The following is a 21,485-nucleotide window of genomic DNA, read 5'->3' as shown; positions in this document are numbered from 1 at the left end:
TCTACCACATCAGCCTCTTCTTATAAGCTGTTAGGTGCCGTGCAGAAATAACTTCTTTGATCTGGTTAAAGAGCTGTGTCATACCTGTCACAGACAGCTGATGCTCTGCTTTCCCTCCTTCTCCTTCTGTCCTTCAGACTGCCTCCATCTAGTTGTCATCGCTAAACTCTGTTCAACCGAAATAAGATGTACTGGCTACAACTTCAGTTTGATTTCAACCTATTTGGCCAATTCTCGAGTGTTATGTGAAAACCAATCCCTCCTACTGATAATATTTATAGTTTTAATACAAAGTGCTGCCAACGTTTTAGGAATTTAGGTTTGGTATCTTCTGAGCCCTCTCCTCCGGTCAGGTAATGTGTGAATATTGAAGTGCATTTTAGTGAGCTTTAAAATCTGCTAGGCTTTTCATGTACAAAATTTGTGAGAATCCTTTTCTGTCACTGCCACAATGATGCTGAGAGTGAGTGTGTATATAAAGATATATGAATGAAGGTTGGCAATGCTTGGTAACTTTTAGGTGAGTTTTTAGATTTATCTAAGTATATAATCACAGAAGTATCTGCACATAAATACGCATCTATGAGTATGGAATTAGTTAAATCAAGCATGCAGCAATCTGTAGGTGTAGGGAGATAGCGTTGCTGTCTGGTGAGGCTAAGGGCTTCAGCACTGTCGTTCATTAACACCTTTTGGTTCCTTTCTGAGCTTCTTAACAAAGAGAAAGCAAGCATCTGATTTCACATTTTTCATGAGAAGACGGTATTGATTTCTTTTTCCTTAGACTCTTCACAGCTTTTGGGCACCTGGTCAAAACCCTGGGGAAAGCAGAACCTTTCAGCCTTCCTATGTGTCTCTGAGCACCTAAGCTAACCAAACCAACTGAGAAATCTGGTGTCATGAGTAAATGCTTGTAAGTTATTGTCCATTATATATATATAAGTGTTATAATCTAAATTATAAATTAAAAAAATAATTATATATAAATAATCTTACGTATAAAGATTATTTATCTTTATACGTATAAATAATACAATATTTTATATATATATATGTGTTACTGTGACTAATGCTAATTGCTGTGACTAATGCTAATTAGTATGCTAATGACTGCCAAAAAAGATGAAAAAAAAGTCAAGGTAAAGACCTCTTTATTAGTTGGTCTTTCCAGGTGAGGTGGTGTGGAAATCTTATCTGCATGTGTTCAGAGTGTGTGTTATCAAGAATTACTGAAGGGGCATCTTTCAAAAACGGGCATCTTTCAAATTTTGGTAAAGATGTATAAGAAAATCAAAGTTCTTATTAGGGTAAAGTCAATCATTGGTAAAGATTTAATTGGAAAAAGGCTACATGGAGTACTCATTTAGAAACATGTTGCTGTTTTCTGAGAAAGAAGAGCTGAGATAGGGTTTGTCTGCGTGCAAGTTTACACCAGTTCACTACATTGGTTAAAGTAAAATGACAGAAATTGTTGTGGGCAGACTTGGTTAAGAAAAGCTGCTCCTAATTGAATTGAGCTATGCTGAAAGTGCAGCTTTAATGGAAATAAGGGGCTCCACATACTTGTTTGCAGCAATTTAACTTATGTAGTTTAAAATTTAACAGAAGCAAATTATAGTGTAGCTGGCCTTTTATAGGTCTGACCTATAAACACGGGAGCAGCCTCGGCTGGCGATACATGCTCGCTGAAGTTCCCTGTTCATAGCGGTGTCTGCAAACTCCACCTGCTCTCCCAGGTATTTTCTGCTGCTTTTATTGAATGCACACAGTGGGGATAGCTGATTTCCCTCTGAGCCCGAGGTTTGACTTGGTACCTAGGGACACGTAACTGCTGTTCCAAAGCCGTGTTTCAAATGTTTCGGTGTTGTATCTCCTCTTGATGAGGACAGATTGTGAATTCTGTCCTTTTGCACCCCTGCCTGTTGTCCCTGGAACACCCATTGCAGTTCTGCAGGGTGGAGTTTCATATATTTAAACGATGGGCACCAGTATATTGCCTGGTGGACTGGGAACCCTGGCAAATTGACACTTTTTTTGAGAGTAGCATTGGCAGTTACATGCATCTGCTCATATGAATAAGCAATCATGCAGTGGGTTTGTTTAATTAAAAGCAACTCCCAGTCCTCCAAAACAACCACCCTTTTGCAAATGCAGAAAGTCATTAACAGAGAGGCAGATGCATGCGTTCATCAGATTTCTCTAACTCTGCAAGCCTTGTAAACCTAGGAAAAAGAGGTTATGTGCACGTATTTGCAGCAGTGCTAAGAAACTTAACTGCATTACTCTTGCTACTTTCTGCAACAGCTATGAAAATGATAGAAATTCTTATGCGTGCACTATAATACTGATGCTGGTAACTTCTTGCATGTAAGAGGCACCCAGCAGAAGGTCCTGGTGACACAGAGGACTGTCAGAGCAAAGCAGACTCTCGAGGTTGGTAGTGTGCATGTGGAAATCATATAAAGTGTTTTTATTTGTTTATTTTTTTAGTGCACAGAGAAACAGGACATTAAATTAGATTTGGACAGTGATTGAATATGTCCAATATAAATAATATAAAGTCAGTAGTATCGTATACTTTATAGAATAATATATGCTTATATAGGCTCAGGATGAGTCTTGAGGGTACAACAGTGTACCTCCAAGAGGAGGGAGGAGATACCATGAAAGGAGCGGTTAAGGCATCTGCTCAAATGTTTCAATCAGTTACTTACTTAAGATTACAGCTGTCAGTTTTATAGTTTAAAAATACATTACTGAAGCCCTCCTCGTTTTTAATCATTTTCACCAAAGCAAATCCCACTCCAGAGGTTTGTCTGCTCTAACAATGCATTTGATACAAACTTCCCCAAGGCATAAAGCAAGATGGGCAACCAATTTGTAAATTATAATAATCCAGTCAAGGTTAAGATTGCCTTGTTCTGCTGGGATATTATAAAATTTGAACCATGTACATACATCTGAAATAAATTAGCTGTGGGTGGTTGCTAGAGTTTTATCACTCTAGGGAACTCTCTCCTTAAATTTGAGATATATTGGACTCCTATTATCTGGTAATGCATTAATTTCAGTGGCATATATTTTTAGAGTAATGTTGGCTTCTAAATTATTTGAGTATTTGGGATAAAATGGGGTCATAAGAAGACAATTTGAAAGGCATGGAATGTAATTATTAGAGACGATGACCACTGACAATAAGATACTTGCATGTCCCCTCTGTTTAAATTATCTGCTGTGTTGTGAAGGAGGCAACAAAAAAGCATCACATAGCTGACCGATGCTGATGGTCTCTGCTTGCCATTTCTAAGCAATTTTAAATCTATGCAGTATGTTGTAAATGATGTAGATATATGTATTTTGCTCTAAACCCATGATTAAAGCCCTGTGTTCCTTAAACCGTTGTCTTAGCTAAATTCCAGCGTGGGGCTGCAGAAGAGCCCACAAATCCTGGAACAACTTCAGGGTCTGAATCAGTCAAATCAGACACAGCAAGGGAGCAAACAACAGTCTGAAGGTCTTGGCAGCCAGGTGTGATATTTTATGAATGTTCTTTTTATTGTCCCATAGTCTGTGTTGGACGTACATACCGAGAGGTATGCGTGAAGGTTAATGTCACGGTGGTTCCATTAATCCAAAAGTGACATGAAAGCTTGTGATGTACATTCAGGTTGCACCTAAACAACTTGCAGGTGTGAACGCTGGTGTGACCCAGGCTCACGTTCTCCTGATCAACTAGTGGTTCCCATTCGTTCCCCAGGAAAGGAAGAGGTATGATTGGTACCTATCTGCCATAAATTCGGGATATGGCTAGGGCATATCCAGTTAGGCTACCACCTCTGGGACTAGTCCTAGTCCCGTGACCTGTGGTGAAGACTTCTGATGGCTCCTGGAGGAGAAGGATATGGAAGTGAACTTGGTGCTCATTCTTGGAAAGCACTGACCGTTTTCTCAGTTCTGTCAGGCACCTGTCAGATTTCAGGCTATATCAGTATCTTACAAGGTCCAGACAGTGAATTAGAGATTATTAGTGACACAATTAAATGGAAAGAAGGGAGAAAGCTGGAGGGATATAGATCTAGGCAGCAAAATAAATAGCCTGCTTGGGGGCAAGCAAGAAGGCTTAAGATGATGGTTAGGGAAGGGAGACTCAGTAATGTTGGTTTGGTTTTGTTAATGTTGTACAGACCAAATTATGGTTGAATATACTGAAAAAGAACCTTTAAAGGTGGGAGAGGGGGAAAAAATATGAAAGGAAGTCAGTGCAAATGTGGAGGAAAAGGTGCACCTGCCTATGGAAAGCTGATACCAAAAGAGAAAATGAAACCTCAAATAGAAGCAAAAAGCATTGCTGGGTATTTGTTTGCTTTTGAGGCAGCCAACAAAGTGCTGTGGAGCATGAGAAGGAGCTGATGATGGAGAGGGGTAAAGCGTAGGCAGGAGTCAGTGGGGCTAATGACCTGAGAAACTGTAGAGAGGGGAAACAAAAGATGTTTAGGAGTAGGAGAGACAGGATGAGATATGAGATGGGGAACTCTGCAGGAAGAAGTCGGTGCGGGCACAGAGCTTCCCGCGAAGAGCTCAGCAGCCGGGCGAGGAATGGAGGGCAAGGGCAGCCAAAGAGAAATGAAGTGCGGCTTAGGTCCTGGGTGCGTGCTTAGGGTACGTGTGATAAATCGCCTTCATTTGTCCCAACATCCCATCTCGCAAAGGGCAGCACAGTCATTTTCTCTTGCTGTTAACTGCATTTCTCACCGCCGTGTCTCAGAGGAAGCGAGTCACTGTGGCTTCTGCAAGCTCCCCAAACAGCCAACCGACCGAACGCCATCAGCGTGATCCCCTTCCTGCTAAACACTGTAACAGGTGTCTGTGACAAATTTTCACGTAGCCCCATTTTTCAAAACAAGTTCTTGCAGAATGAAATGAGGATATTTTTGCATGTTTACTATAGTTGCTCCTTTTTTTCTTGGAGTTTTGAATCTCTGCAACAAGGCAATGTTAGATAGACAATACCTTGCCTCTAGATCTCTTCCCAGACTAAGATCTTATTCATAATATGATTTCTGGCAATTCTTGAGCAAGTGTTATGTTTTCTCTTTCTTAATGATCTCAGTTTGCATATGAAGTTAATGTAATTAAAAAAGCAAATCTGGCACAGTTAGCTGGTTATCGGAAAGGTTTGTTCATCCTGGAGCCAGTGTGTGCTTAAATTGTGTGGCTTCACACACTAATAGAGGTGAATTTCCCAGAGCCTCAGGCACTTGGACCAAAGTACATATGCTATTTATTTTTTTTAACTTGTGTGCTCACTGAAGAGTCTGTGTAGCTCTGAGGAGCACCTCTCCACAAAGGTGCCTTTAATATAAAGTCTCCGTGCACCAAGTTTAAATAAAGGCTTGCCCTTGGTGTGCACATCAACCCTTGCTGACGGGGCCATAATGTGCAGCCACTGTAGCAATACAGTCAGATGTAAAACAACATAAAAGCCATAAAAACAGTTAATAAAGAAAGTTATTTAACTTTAACCTTAAAGTATTTTTCACGTTGAAGTATATTAAAGGGACCGGAGCCTTTATGTCCATTTGTGCAGAAAGAAGTTCTTTCCCAAGGGCCACCAAGTTAATTGGCTGCCAGGCAAGAGCACGAGAGTCTGCTGTGGCAAAGAGGAATAGATGCAAAGCATTCATACTTCCCAGCCTGATAATCTTTATTAGCCCTTGTGAGATTAAAAGAGTTTGTCTTCATCCCATAGGAAATGGCACAGTGCAGCGGTATTTACACAACAGGCTCAGTATTCAGTGTATTTATTGTAAGGCAAATTCAATTCCACTTCATAAAGCTCCCACTGTGTGTTGCTGTAATCAATAGGAATAGTGCATAATAGTAAATATTATATAAAAGCCGTCTTGTGTTTCTGTCAAGTGGCAGTGGGCATCCTGAATCTTGCTGATTCGCTTCCTAGTGTAACTACAGTAAGTTTTAGCTATTTTGATAAACCAAATCCGGGGTTTTTGGAGGGCACTAAGCTGCCCGCTCAGCACTTCCTGCATTGCGCTTTCGCCCCAGGCGTCCCCTTGTTTTCAGGGACCCGGTCAGCTCTGCTCTGAAACCAAGCTCCGGCTCAGCTCTCGCCTCCTGCGCAGAGAGCTTTTGTTCTGAGCATCATGTCTGTGCACACCTGAGTCACCAAAGTGAACTAACGTGTTTTTCCAAGTTTAAATATGTGTTTTCAAGCTAAAGACTGAGTAACAGTGACACCTGTACACAGAAATACTTTTTTTCTTATTTTTTAGAAGCATTTTAAAGGCATCAGCTGTCTATAATTTTTATGTCCAAAAAATGTCCTGGTCTTTCATGATGAAAGGGAAACAGTAAGAACAATTCTTTGGGGTGGTTGTGAGCGCTGGGAGGGGTCTGCTTGGAGACTGTCACATCTTTCACTGTGCAGAATTCCACTGACACGATGTGACGCAGAGCAAACTGAGTGTGGTGTTAATCCCTGTTCATCCCACAACAATGATGTTATTGCGAGAGTCAAAACGATCCGCTAAAAGGAGAACATACACCAGTCGTATTGTAGACATACTCCAGGTGAACAGAAACTGAAGAGATCCTCAGCTCAGTTGAGAAAGGAGGTTAAGGAGGCTGGGTAGGGGGACAATAGAGAAAACCACGAGGAGGACATGGTGTCCGCAGAGCAGCCAAGGGAAATCAGGTGCCCTTCATAATGCAGAACCAAGATCAAAATCTTAAACCTGTGGTTTGCACACGACTCCCAGGTTTAAAGAATGGGTTGGATGTTTGCATGCTTTGGGATCTGATCTCTTCTTGCCTTCCAAGGAGACGTGGGTATAAAAATGCCATTTGGACTTGAAACTTGAGCCTATACATCATTAATCTGCTTGCTGATTTCAGTGACGGTTGCATGAGATTGGTAGGGCTCTCTCTTTTCCCAGAAACGCTGAGCACCAATCACTTCAAATGATGTCGATGAAAGTGTTCAAGGACTGGTTTCCCTGAGAATTTAATCCCTAATTTCTTTTGTAAATCACAGTTTTATACTCTGGAGCACAATTAATAAGTAAAAGAGTGGACCATTTAATTGATTTACCAAAAGGCCTATGATCATAAATTATGATTCTTGATAAATTTGATGGAATTGACGTATAGGTATGCCTTTCTACCTACTGAAAATGTTTTCTATTTGAATATTCTGGTGTGGGCATACCCTTGTGATAGTGCATGTGATAACTGTAGCTGAGTTCTGATCTTTTGCAGTTTGGGTACCAGGGTATTTCTGGATGCAGCCCTTCCTGCCAGTAAGCAAAGGTTTCGTTTGCTAGGGTACCTTATTGTGCTGTCCCACTCCTTCAATGCCAAAACACAGTGACAAAAGCACACTGATGATCTCAGGTCATGTGTACCATGGATCACTCCTCAATTATTTGACTTTGAAAGAGGAAAGCAGGTTTCAGTAAAGTAGTAGAAAGCATAGTGAATTGGATCTTCCTGATTTCCAGGGACCGTTTTTCTCATTTTTGGTTTCTTTCCCCTTCTGACTGCTGTATGATTGGTGCTAAATGTTTGAGATGACCTTTTTTTTTCTTTTCTTTTTTTTTTTTGTTTAATTTGTGGTATAGATACTGAGTGTCTGAATTTTTCAGATTCTGGAGTTTCGAACAAGATGTAGTCCACTATACTTTTATTACATTTATGTGTACTTTATTGTTATTTATGTTTTGGGCAGATCAGATTAAGACAAGCATTAACGTAAAGGCTGAGGTTTAATGTTGTATTGCTAATGGCATAATTATTGAGCACAATTTATCAAGTTTTAAAATGTAACAATTCTTTGGTGCTTAGTATTTTGAAAACCTCCGTCTTGCAGGCACGTTGTACAGCAGGCTTTCCTAGATGTTCTGTTTCTGTCCGTAAGTGCTGGCAGGGATGGCAGTGCCAGGTTTTGTGCCAGGGTGTATGTTCTGAAGGAGGTTGCGGAGGGCTGGTTGCCTGTCCGTCGGGGAGAGCAGCGCCTGTGCTCGGGCAGGTTCCTGGGGGGTGGCTGCTCTTGGTGGTGGTGCCCTCGGGGTGGGCACAGCCTGTGCTTACTCATCTAGTGCAGCAGGCAGGATCTGTCCCGTGGTGCAGCTGGCTCTGGGAGGCTGGAGCTGGGACCCTGGTGGTGGGGAGCACCCTCTACTGAGAGCAGGCGCGTGCTTTCAGGAGGATGTTGCTGCCTAGGCAAAGCCCTTGGGTGTGCTGGTGCACCTCACTGGGAGCATAGATATGGTCGCGGCTCCTGACCTTGTGCTGGGAGGGTGGGAGCTCTTAAAGTGAACAAAACCACCAGTACGTAGAGTTTGGACAGCCACATACTGCACGTGAACAGCCACATACTCCATGTGAACAGATTTCCTGACCTGACTGAAATCATTGCCAAAATGCAGCCTTGAACTGATTAGTTGCATATTTTTTTTTAAATGACTCTCAGAAAAAGGGGAAAGAAGAAGAAGATGAGGTAAATAGGTGGGGAAGATCATGTTTTCCTTCCCCATTTCACCTGCCAGCTGGAGCTGGAATCTTATCCTAGTCTGTGGTAGATAATTTGCAGTAAGGATAATAATTTTTTTTTTTTTTTTAACAGCCTTGGGGTAGCTTTTGGGTAGCTTGCTGTTTTCTTTGTGTTTTGAAGTGCCCTTGATGCAGTGGAGCACGCTGGCCATGCCTGTGCCCCACACCCCTGTGCTGTGCTGGCTGTGGGGCTCAGTGGTGCCTGCGTGGCTCTGTGTTGCTTCCAAACCCGCTACCTCCAAGGGCTCCCCCCACCTTATTCTCCTGTTCTGTTTGTCAGTTATAACATCACACCTTTTAAGTGACCTACTGGTATATAAACTCTGCATTTCTTTACCCTTAAAGTATTCTTAAGTGCTCAGTGGCAAGTCTGTTTTGAATATCTTGTTTTTATAGGGGGGACTGACTTTCTGTCTTTGGGGATCACTCTGCATTTTGTTCCTGCTGCAGTCTGTGAGAGAGAACCCCATAACAGCAATGCAGCTGTAGCCAATCAATATTTTTTAAAGTCTGGCTGGTTTAACATGCAATATATGTGGTATTTTTTGCTTATTTATATGCACTTGTAATAGATTTTAAAAAATATATTAATAATAAAAAGGAAAGTATTTGTCCTTATGTTGTTACTTAAGATACAGAGAGGTCTTGCAATCTTCTCAAATACAGGCAGAATATTTTTATCCAGCACATTTGCAGCGTGTGTGTTTTCACCTCACTGTGCAGGGCAATGGGTTGAGAAGGGCTGAAAACAAAACGAACAGTTCCCACACTTCCCAAACCTTCCAGAAAACTGCAAGTCTGGTACCAGAGAAAGAAATGTATGCCTTAGGGTTTCCGTTGCCCTGTGTGTTGCGCTTAGTCATGCTGTTCTGGCATGTTACATCTACATCGTGTCTGATTAGATATAGCACATCCATACGTAACCAAAGGAAAATGATATCACGTGGTTAGAAACCCTTCCAGTCTTTGAAAGTCGAGGATTTTTGATCTTATTTACTTGTTTTGGTTTTATTAAAAACCTATGGCTTTAATAGCTCTTCTTTTGTTTTCTTTTAAACAGACGTGGGGGATAATTCAGCAGTCCAGAGTAGATATTCCCTACGCTCTGTTACCAGAGAAAGCCGTGCAGTATGTCCCAGACCCACGGTGCTTTCCTCTTGAATGCAGTCCGTGACAGCGCTTTGTTTCCAGCTGGAACATAGTGAGTGCCACGAGGGGCTCTGTGCTCTGCACCTAAATGGCAGAGAAAAAAATACAACTACAAACCCAAGGGAAAAGAGAGCAAACCTTCCTCCCTTCCCTGAAGTCTTACAGCCCTGGTGTTTCTGCTTGTTGTTGCTGGAAAGGGGCTGCGCTCCTGGCGTTACGTCTGTACAGTGCAGCAGCGCACCAGCCATCGTTTGAGTTGTTTGCGTAGTTCCTCAACGGTGGGGCCAGACTCAACCTGCCGCTTCAGGATGCGCTTAGGGTTGTGTCTTGATCATGCACTTTGAAAAAACAGGTTTGCATTTCTGTAATCCTGTAATCTTATTTGCTTTTTTTTTTTCTTTTTTAATTTTTCTTCCCCTCCTGCTGCTTTCTTTCCATTTTATGCTCCAGGTTTAAAACCTGTGGAGCACGTGAACTTGATCCATTAAGACCCTCATCAATGCCAAACTGGCATGGTCCTCAGTGCAGCGGTACTTGCATCTATAGGTGGAAGCTGGATCTTACTGATGGAAACATGTTTGTTTATAATTAGAAACCATTTATTTTGTTCCGGATAATTTGTTAGTTACCTTTAAGCTTTGTAAACCCAAGAGGTGGAGGGAAAGGTTTTATTTCTTGATTACTGGTTGACAGGTGTATTTCTGAAACGTGATTGGAAGAAATTAAGTGAATTCATGATGCCAAATAGATATCAGGGAAAAAAAAGTGAAAAAAATAGTGTCCCATAATCACTGCTGAAATGGTTTACATTCACTTTGAGGGGTTTAAGTGATAAGTTGGTCTATTTATTTTTTTCATGTTATCTGGCATGCACAGTAACCGGTTATTATTTCTATTGCATCTGTCATCCAGCGGCAATGGGAGCATTATCAGGTTAGGCTCTGTATCTATACACTGTAAGCAGTTTCTGGACATGAAGAGTTTATATTCTAAAGTAACATGACAAGAAAGAAGATCTTTTTTTGAGATTCCTGTTTGCAAGAAGAGGGATGCTCAGAGTATCACTGATTTTCCCAGGTGTCATTGTAACGGTGCTGTCAGAGCTGGGAACTGCACCCTGGCACTCCAATCTGAGCGCCACGGCCTTGGATGCAAAGCCCATCTTCCTCGCTAATGGAAAGAGTTTTTTTTTCTGTTGTTCCAAAGTTATTTATAGTATGATTGCAGATGGGCACGGTTCAAAAAGAGTTTTATGCTTAGCTCCTGCAATTCCTTTGAAAACTACCTGGTGAGCATCCTCCTGGTTCTAAGAGGAACTCTGAACTTGAGGAGCTCTAGCACTTCCAGGGCAGCTTCAGACCTTGTCCATCTTTATTATCGAAGGAAACAAATGGAATTTCTGTCATAACAGATTGACAGGATAAAAGCAACACATTCCCCAAGTATTTTTGCATGAAGTAATTCAGAATTGAGCTCTTGGCCGGACAAACGTGTGTGAGGTTCTAGAGGGTGGTGCTTGATTTTATTCCTCGCAGGTTTTTTTGGCCCATGATTTTCTATAAGCTACATTTGACATATTTAATAAACAACTTTGTTCAGAAACTATTTCTCCTGTCCTGCTGATTTATATTTAAATAGAAACCCAAGCACCCAGAGAATAGGCAAGGGAAGATATTTACCAGTGGCAATACTTTATTTCTTGGCAGAAAACACAGACAAATGAGGTAATTGCTGTGATGGCTTCTGGAGCCGCTTTTGGAGCGTGTCATGCAGTAGATGTAATGAGGAGCTGATTGGGCTGTCTTGTCCACCTGGACATACTTTGGCTTTGATTCTTCATTAATTCTGTAGGAAAACAAGCTGCCATGCCAGTCCCATTCAGCGAGGGACTGTCGCAGATGACTGATCATTGTCAAAAGGAAATGGTATTTTCTCATGGCCATATGTTCTCTGGGATTCCATTCTGCAGCTCTCCAGAAACCTGTTTGTTGCCCTCTGAGATGGTGTATATAGAAAAGGAACACTGGAATTCGGGAAGGGATTGAAAAGCTAATAAAAGCATGACAAAAAGAATAAAAGTGTGACTTACCCTAAAAGGAAAGGACTTGCATATTGATAAGCTTGAAATGAAATGATAAAAAATTAATGATGGTGTATTGTGGACTAAGGACATGTCTTTGCCACTAAACCAGATATGAAACTGGAGCTTAGGATATTCTGTTTTCAACAGAAGTAGTTGTCTCCATTTGTTTTACTGGTAACAGAGATTTAATCAAGTGTCTGTACAGCACTTACAATTATTTAAAAGTTATATTATTAATGTTTTATTATCAAGATGCCTGAATTAATTAAAAAAACTACAAAAGTAAATGCAAAAGGTAAAAATTGGTGATTGCAACGTAAAGGTCAGGTAAGCAACAAGATCTCTGGTGGGTATGAATCTTTTTTTCGCTCTTACATGTGGGAGGGAGTGTTGAAATGTAGCCAATAAGCAAAGTGGCTGACATCATGAGGTGAACAGAAATACATCAGAAAGGTACAGTGAACATTTTTTTGCTGCCTAGAGCTTATCAAGTTGCACTAGGATTCCATTGTCTGTCAGGGTTATGTATGCCAGAGATGCAGCCTTCTAGAGGTATACCTGTAATTTTCACAGTTAATTGGGAAACACACTTTACACACTCGAAAGGGACAGACCACACAGTGGTCTGTTGAAAGCAACTGATAGTTCCTTCCAGTTAGACCGTTATTTCCCTTTTCCCTTTAATTTCGAAGGGAGTCCCGGTAGAGCTGCGGCACTGACCTTGTGCTGTGTGTGCGGTGCTCTGGGAGGCAGAGGTGATGGAAACAGATGAGGTGATGGAAACAGATGAGGTGATGGAAACAGATGAGGTGATGGAAACAGATGGTACAATGTGAGCAGCTGGCCGGGGATGGTAAGAACCTGGTGCTTTACAACAGGAAGTTTTGGCACATCCTAATTTATTTTTTGCCCGTGTTTGTGGTGGAGAAGAGAAAAATGCAGTTTGGTCATGCTCTATAGAAGGCTTGGAGCACGAACATGCGTTGGGGCTCATGAGACATCCCACTGATATCTCGATGGGATACACTGAAGTAGAACACCCATTTAATTTTCACTATGATCCTGTTGGCTGAGGCCTGCAAGCTGGCAAAACACATGGGTAACCAGTGAAGTATACATTCAAGGAATTCAGGATTAATTAAAAAAACCCCAACAATATACTGAGTGACCCAGTAATGTTTAGCAAAATGCTTCATGCAAGCCAGTGTGTTCTGCTGGAAATGTCGGTTGTGTTCCACCGGGTGCAGGCGGTCTGTGCAGCCCAGCCTGGGAAGGCTGCTGGTTGTGGCTCGCCGTGCAGTTCTCCAGCTGCTTCCAGCCTTCAGCAGCGCGTGGGCAGCTTGGGGCAGGCTGGAGAGTGTCTGACCCAAGGGAATTGCAAAGGGAATTGAGGGAGGCAGGAGGTAATTACCTGAGCTGGAGCATGGCCAGGAGATAGGAAGAAGATTGCAGTGCTTATTAAACCCCGTGAGTAATGAAGAGCTATCTTTTACGGCCAGATAGTCATCTTGGAATGACTTGATATGATTCACTTTTTCTGGCAAGAGGTGAATGACTGACATTGTCAATAACTATAAAGTTACTCACTGGATAAAGTGCATATTTTGTCTAGTCAGCTTCTCTCTGGCAAATTCATTTTCCTCTGTAAGAGCCATGGTTAGACTACCAAGAAGAGCATTCTGCTGGGTTTGCTTAGGGGAGCAGCCTCATTCTTCGTTGCCAAGAACTTGTGGGGCATTACAAAATATTTCTGGAAATTGTCAAAAAGGGATGTTTGCATGTTTTCATTTTCTTTAATTTTCTTTTCCGGAATATTTCACATGATCATACTGAATCATTGTATATAATGATACAATGTATTTATCAGTCATTCCACAATTTCTATAAATATCCTATTATTACTCCTGTAATATAATATTTTTTGTTTTCAATATGAAATCACAATGAGTATGTATAATAGATTTTAAAATATTTAATCAAGATTCTGAACCCTGCATTTTAGCATATGTATTTAACTTACAGGTTTAAGTGATTTTTTTTTTTAAGCTCATCTGCCTCTTCTTTTTGAAAATTCTTTCCAAAAAATCAAAAAACTCTTGCCTAAGGCATAATGTAGAGCTACTGATTTTTTGTCTGTTTTTAGGTAGAAGTAAATTAGGATTATGTCAAAGGTTTACATTTCTCAGAGAATCATTGGGACCCAACTGATTTCAAGGAATTCTTTAGAAGAGACTAAGAAATCTAAATTCGTATTATATGTGTGTTGTATATGTTATACCTACCCATAAACTATTAGAAGAACTGGTGGAGTTTGCCTGGGAAGGCAATATGGTTTTGTTAATAATGTAAAGATCAGAAATTTGGTTTCTCTTTCAGCTCAGGTTCCCTCTCTGTATCTCTTTTGTCTCTCATTTTGTTGCCACTTTTGTTTAATTAGACTGCCTGACCTTTGGTCAGGGACTGTTTTACTGTTTTTATATACTGTATAGTGTAATTATAATCTTAACAGTATGTGAGATCCAACACTGTATAGAATAAATTTCAAGCACTTTAAAACAATTTGAAATTAATGATTTCACCAAGACTCTCATTCAGCAAAGCACTTGACTGTGGTGCACTTTTAGCTTACGAATTTCACTCTTGATTATTATTGAGACCGTTTTAAGCCTTGAATTCAAACACCTGCTGAAGTGCTTTGTAGTGAAATATATGCTAGAGTAAAGCTGCTCAGAAATGCATTTATAAGTGTATTTTAATTCATTCCAGCTCTGTCCCTCTTCTGAGGCAGACTGACAGGCTTATCGGGAGGAGCTCAAAGCTCTGCTTCAAATTAGGCTTGAGAAATCTAAAAATGAATGAGGTTTTGGTGTTGGTTTTTGTTTGTTTGGTTTTTTTTTTTTTTTTCCCCTTGAAAGTTAGTAAGGTTTTTTCCTTTATGTAGGTGCATGGCTATCAGAAATGCATTTAGTTAGTGAATTTCACTAGCCCAGAGAAAGACCCCTAAGAGGTACGATAATGCAGTGTCTCCATGCTTCAGTCTCCTACACCATCAATCAGCTCTCTGCACCCAGTGTTTGAATGTTGATGCTATCACTCAGGCTGGCATTTGAAATCAAAGTTTTGCTGAGGTTTGTTTGTTTGTTTGTTTTTTACTCTTTAAGTGCAGATGGAAGAGTTTAGGAAGAAAAACAAGGCAGTAAATGTGAAACCTGGAGCACAGTGTTTGTCAGCTTTTTATGACTGGGGTCTTGATGTATTTAAAGAAGGCACTTTGAAGCAAAAAAAAAAACCCAACAACCCAACCCTGAGAATTCCAGTGAAACAAAATAGGCAGGTTTAGCTTTGGCAAACACCTTTCAATTTGAAGAATGCTTCAGCTTGTGGGCGTACTCTGCTCCTGCATAGCAAATTCCACCTCCCATGCCTCACGCCACATGAGCAGTGAGTAGTACAGGCAGCGCGTATGACCTACCCTAAACTCCCAAACAAACATCCCCCCTTTGCACTGGTGCCTTTCCTTTCACTCAAGATTTCTGTCGGACTTTACGGGCTGCAGGTAGATGTGGAAGGCCCCCTTGGAAGCCCTGAAGAAAGCAACGGCAAAGGAAGATGGGCTGGCTTTCATTGCTGGGGAATAGCAGAGCTGGGAGCAGAACATGGAGCTGGGACCTACAGCCACACGTTTTAAGCATTTTGACCTTGATCTAAAACCTGTTAACGCTAATGCTGTTACATTCTCCCGCTGCTTTTAATACTCTTTGATTAATTGAAGTCAATGGGAAAGTACAAGCTGAATCTGAATCCATGGGATTTACAGTCTTGCTTTCCCTTCAACACCGCTTGCGGAGTGCTGGTCTTTGACCACTTTCCCTGACCAGCCAGCTGGGGCTTAAGGGCTTTGCAATTTAAAGGACTTTTTTTCCCCCCCCCCCCCCCCTTCTTTCAATTTTATCTTTATTTTAAGGTTCTTGATTTACCTGGAATAAAGCTCCATTCTTCACAACTTTCTTTAGATGCAGAATGCTATCAGGAAGATGTGTTAAATTTTATTGCAGCATTTCATAAATAGATGCTGCTTATTCAAGAAAACCCATTTCAGCCAGCTAAGTGAAAATAAATAGAAAGATATGCATTATTTACGGGACATAATGTGAGTAAGTAGGCTGCATGCACAAATAGCAGATGAAAAACCAGCAGATGTTGCTAGGAAAATGGCTGTTAGGGAGAAAAGCTGTCTTCAGGCACACATGGTGTATATATAGACTTTGTTAAAAACCAAAGGTAAATCGGTTTTTCACAATAATTGTCATCCCCAGACTTTAATCTGAGAAACTGGGGACACTGGCATTCGCTTCCTTCAGCAGTAAGACTACATCTTGATTGCCATGCCCTTTCTTTATGTAAATAGGAGAAAGACATTAACCTGTTTAATTAGGAGTTTACTTTCCATGCTGGCTAAGGTTTTTGCTTTATTTTCCCGACATTTCCATCTGCCCCAGAAAATGATCAGCAGCTAGCATGGTGTACATAATGCTGACGAGCAGGAATCAGCCAGGCAAACTCTTCTTCACAGCCATATATTATACACCTCAAATAATGCACAGTTTTCTTGCCTGTTTCAGGGTTAATTCTGATCAAAGTTGACTTTTTCTTTTTCTTCATGAGGAGTCAATGAGTTTGAGAAATGTCCCTGGTTATACCTACCTTGCTAGAGATAACCTGTCTTCTCGGATGTGGAGTGTGTTATGTCAGCTGTCTGAAGTTAATTGGGGTGGATAAGACAGACCATGAGAAACTACCCCCATTTCTGAGCAGCTGAAGAGCCAAGAGTCAGGGAGCAAAAGGACGGAGCTGTTCTGCAAGGGAAAGCAAGACGTGAGCAAGGGTGACAGCTCTGCACATGGGGAAAGGCTTCTCACAGGTCTTGTCATAGCAGCCTGGTCCCAGGTTTCACGCCATGCCAGAGCAGAGCAGCCTGGAAGGCAGCCTTCAAGTTCTCAGGTTTTCAAAAGCGTTTCTGACCTCGCCAGAGCTTTTTCCATCCCTAGGAAGTGGCCAAGAACCTTGCAGACCTGAGCCACAGGAGAAGGGCTGTGATGCTCGTTACGCCGGCATGGTCCCAGAGGACAGACTTTATGTTATTACTGGTTTAGGCTTTCTGTGGGGAACTGCAGAACTCAACATGAAGCAGATGGGATAAAAATATTAAAAATACTGAATGACATTTTAGGCTGATTTCTGATTCTACCAAGAACCATTTTACCTATGACCAGTTGTTTGGGTTTGTTTTTTTTTTTTTAATATCTGTGCCCTGACCCAAAGCCAAAAGCTGCCATTGATCCCGCATCATGCCATGGGGCTCAGGGAAAGGAGAAATTTGCTATGCTTGTGAAGAAAAAAGGAGCAGAATAGGTCACATTTCTCTGCATATACCTGAATAACCTCAAGGTTTCTGTTGGCAAATACATTGTAGCTGCAAGGAGCATTTACAATAGGCCATAAATATAAATGAGTTCTGGGATGAAGAGACACTATCTTGGAAGATGAATTGTGAATGCACTTTTTTTTTATACGCAGGGGAAAGCTATATAATTATGTCTTAGTTAATTCATAATAAGAAAATTCTTATAGTCTCCTTCCCTGAGTAAGCTGCTGAAGAAGCTAGGATGTGGGGAAACAGGCCTTTTCCTGGTAAACTGGCTTCATGTGGCAGGAACGAGGACCCTTAACAGAGTTTGCTGATTACATCGTGGGACAATAAAGTGATAGTTCATTAACACAACCAGCCATACAGTAGTCTTAAAGCTGATACAAGAATCCTCCTGATTAAGATATAGCCTATTGGTAGTTGCATGTTTTTCTTAGGAAGGGAGGATTTGTGAAGGAACTTCTACTTTTCAGTAGGAAAGTTCAGAACAAGCATCTCAAACTCTTCAGCTCTGAAAATGCTGAACACTTCAAATGGAGGTGGTTTGCTATGAATCATTATTGCAGAATAAAGTACTCTGAAAAGAGCTACAACAATTTAATTTAAGCATTTTTAGCTTAGTATGTCAGGGCTATCTATTATACTGCTGTGTATTATATATTGACTAGCCTCCTCTTTTGACATTGAAATTAGTGTTGAAGTGTCAGAGATTCCCCTGTGGTTGAAATTCTGCTTTCTAGCTAACTCTAAATGGATCTTCTTCTCTTCCCATATTGGTTTGATTTCTTAATTTTTAATGCAATTACTCTTGATTTATACCACTAAATGAGAAGGTATTTTTTTAAACCAACAAACACGAGCCACCTGGGTTTTCTTAATTGCTGAAATGAGTTGTTCACATATGCCGGCTTTATATGTGATCAAATTATTTTATTTAATGCCCAGGTTTCCATTCAAGAGGGGGAGGAGTGCGTACTCACAGTGCTGGTGCCAGCTGAAGTGATTTCTCAGGGTACTGCTGCGCAGCCTTGCGTGGATTTTCTGGCTCTGCTGATCAGCCGTGCCTTTCCCTGGCACCTGTGTGAGCCAGCATCTTTGTGCTGCCTTTTCCTCTGGTCCTGAATTGGTCTGAATGAGTCCTCCAGCACTCGCAGTGTAGTTAATGCTGTTTAATGCGGGTGCTTGGACTACACTTTAAATTTGAGGTTTGGGATAGATGTAAGAGGTGTCACAGTGAAGGCACAAGTGGCTAGGAGAAAGCACTTTAACGTTTTCCATTGCAAGGTCCGGCACGTTCATGTTAATCCAGTGTGTTTGGGAGACAAAAAATTACGAATAAGACATTTTAAGAGAAAAATGGTTTTAATTTTTGTGTCTTTCAAGCAGCATTGTACAAAGATTTGGAGTTGCTCTGTTTGGAAGATGAGGAGAAGTAAATCTGAATCCTATAAGGACATTCTGTATGTTCATAACTATTTTATCCTTACTAAAAGAGGGCCTAATTAAAATAATATTTTAGGCTTATTTTGCTGACTTCCACTATCTTTAGCCTTGTATATACACCCAGAGTGAATATAAAATCAGATAGTGGTTCTTTACCCCGCTTGCTTTACATCTGGTATAATGTATTCCTGGGCAACACCAAAGTAGGAGCTTCCTTCCCACTATTCCTTGCCTTTCTGGTCCCGTTTCATTGTCATTAAGAACTTTTTGATGGCACCTAAATAATATTACCAAAATTATTTAAACTTGGGCTTAAAAAAGGACCAATTTTCCACACAGACATCACACTGTTTAATTTCTGTATGGTTACATTTGAGATTCAATAAGCACGCTAATTGCACATTTATGTTGATGCGGCTGACGGTGATTTAGTCGAAAGGGTGAGCCTGGCTTCTGTGGAGGACAGGTCCTACTGCTCAGCTAGGTGGGGGCTGGCTGTTGTGGAAGCAGGGATGTAGAAGGGTCCAAACACTGGCAAGTAAGGCATTAAAATCCTTTCTAAAACCATGAAGACTGAATCTGTCTTTTAATACAGACATAGACACCGTTGCTGCTGAAGGCCAGGTTTTCCTTATTCCGTTACTGCTCTTCTTTGACTGTCACTTTCAGCTTCTGCTTTAATTGCCCGTAACTCAGAACTACTGCCTCTTCTTTCACACGTAGTTACATTTTCTGTGTTTGAAAAATGGGGGGCAATGTGGTTTGGGTTTTTTTTGGTTTTAGATCACGGGCCTTTATGCTTGCTAATGCAGGCTTTCTCTCTGAGGAATGAGCTCCTCAGTGATGCTGTGACCTGGCCTGGAGCCCTGTGGCCAGGTGACATCGACGCCAAACCAGTCCCTGCTGCACTGGATCCTTCTTTGGCTGCCCGGGGTTCTGCGGTGTGTTGCCTCTTATCCCCTGCACCCCACTCCTTCCTTTCAGGTAGGGGCACTCGGACAAGGAAGGTTACTCTGGCAGCGCTCCAAGTGAGTTTTATGATGTTCCCTTGCGTGTTACAGGTGTTACCCGTGCAGCTGTGGTGCCTGGAGCATCCCAGGGCATCTTTCAAACCCGACGGTGTGAAGGCTTTGCCTTTGCCTTCCCACGCCCTTGTCATTCCCACCTTTACCATTAGCCTTCTTTCCTTGCTTTTACACGGATGTCACTGACTACTAAGGAAAAAGTAGTGATACGTTATTACTTTTCCTCTTCCATTTGTATATAACTTTTCTGTTGGGACTTTTTCATATTTGTCTTGGTTCCATCAATGAACAGCAATTTCTGGACAAATTAAATGTTAATAAGTCCTTGTTGCAGGTGTCAAGAAAAGTAACACTAACTTAATAATACATGACGATTCACTGATAAGAATCACTGATCCAGTCCATAAAGCCTAAGAAACTTATATTCAGGTGCTTGCTCAGGACAAATTAACATGGACTCCACATTACAGAAACAGCCAGGCAGGTTTGTGAGATGTGGCTTTAGTAGCTTAAAGGATATCTTGTGCAGTTTCTCTCTCATTTCACTTTAGAGTTTACTCTCTTTTAAAAAAGAAGTATGTATTTTAAATGGTGTGACCTATTAAACTAACTTCAGCTATTACATTCCTTAGAAATCAAGGGAGAATATTTCCATTAGGTTTAATGGAATGAGAAGGGGAACATTGGGAGTGTGAAGAATTCTCAGCATAGGTAGATGCAGCAAAATGTTTGTGCGCTGTTTCTACCACCAGTTGTCTGTGGCGAACGCTTTTTGTTTTAAAAATGCAGCTGCAAAAGCACAACTTATCATCTGTCTTTATTACCTTCTGCGGCAGGACTCGGTGATTTGTGACTGCTTAATGCTTTGTGCTTGCAACAGGATCCCGTGAACCTGATAAAAATTATCTTTTGTAAGGAAGGTGACTGAGGAAGGGATGGAATAATGCGATATAACAGAGTCCTAGGAAAAAATCAGGATGTGAAATGTGTTTCATAATGCCTTTGTTAATGACCGTTGTCTTCATTAAGCTAGGGAGAGAGGGTTGGTTAAAATTGGTTTAGAGTTTTCTTTACAATGTTGAAGCCTAAGGAGCTATTATTTTCCTGATACTGCTGGTTCAGAGATAAAGGCATGGTCTGAGAACGAGCCTGCTCGCAGTAGTATGCTCATGTACCGCCGGTGAAGAGGGAGTGTGACTGTCATATTTATATCTTGATAAAAATATTTCATGAATCTGAGGGGAGAAACACGCAGAGTATTTTATTAGTTTGCATATATGCGACAAACAGCATAATTTTGGAAAAGCCACTTAGCATGCCTTGTAAAATGCTATTTTATGAGCTGTGCTTATAGTTTGATGCCATCCTGAATTTTTTGCAAATTTTTTACTGTAAAATATATCTAGTGTATGAGTTACTAGTTTACATACATTTTCTTACCACTGCTGGGATTTTGGAACACTCACTTAATACCGTATTATATTGTGTGATAGATCTAACCAGGTGACTTTGCTCATCCCTGCAAAACAACTGTGAAAAGGTCAGAAGGATTTGTTCTCCAAATGATTTCACATGTTGTATCAGTTTCTACTGGATGAAATGCGGCGTATTTGGAATTTGAAGGTGAAATCGCCGCATATTTTACATATCTGTCAACCCAGCTGCAAATCCCACAACAGAAGGATATCCCTGCAGGATTCCACCATGCAGGCAGACTTCTGACCTGTTTGGGCCCACGTAACTTTCGGTACTTCTTTTCGTCGTGGTCTGCTAAAATGACTTTGCTGTG

General features: G+C 41.1%; 1 long non-coding RNA gene across 1 annotated transcript in view; it reads left to right on the top strand.

The window, feature by feature from the left end:
- The window catches only part of LOC114017200 (uncharacterized), a 203,452-nt gene that overhangs the window by 33,942 nt on the left and 148,025 nt on the right, over positions 1 to 21,485 (top strand). The gene's annotated exons all lie outside the window — the stretch shown is intronic.

Source organism: Falco cherrug, chromosome 13 (assembly GCF_023634085.1).
Source record: "Falco cherrug isolate bFalChe1 chromosome 13, bFalChe1.pri, whole genome shotgun sequence".
In the NCBI taxonomy this organism is placed as follows: Eukaryota; Metazoa; Chordata; class Aves; order Falconiformes; family Falconidae; genus Falco; species Falco cherrug.
This window is presented reverse-complemented; position numbering and strand designations above follow the sequence as displayed.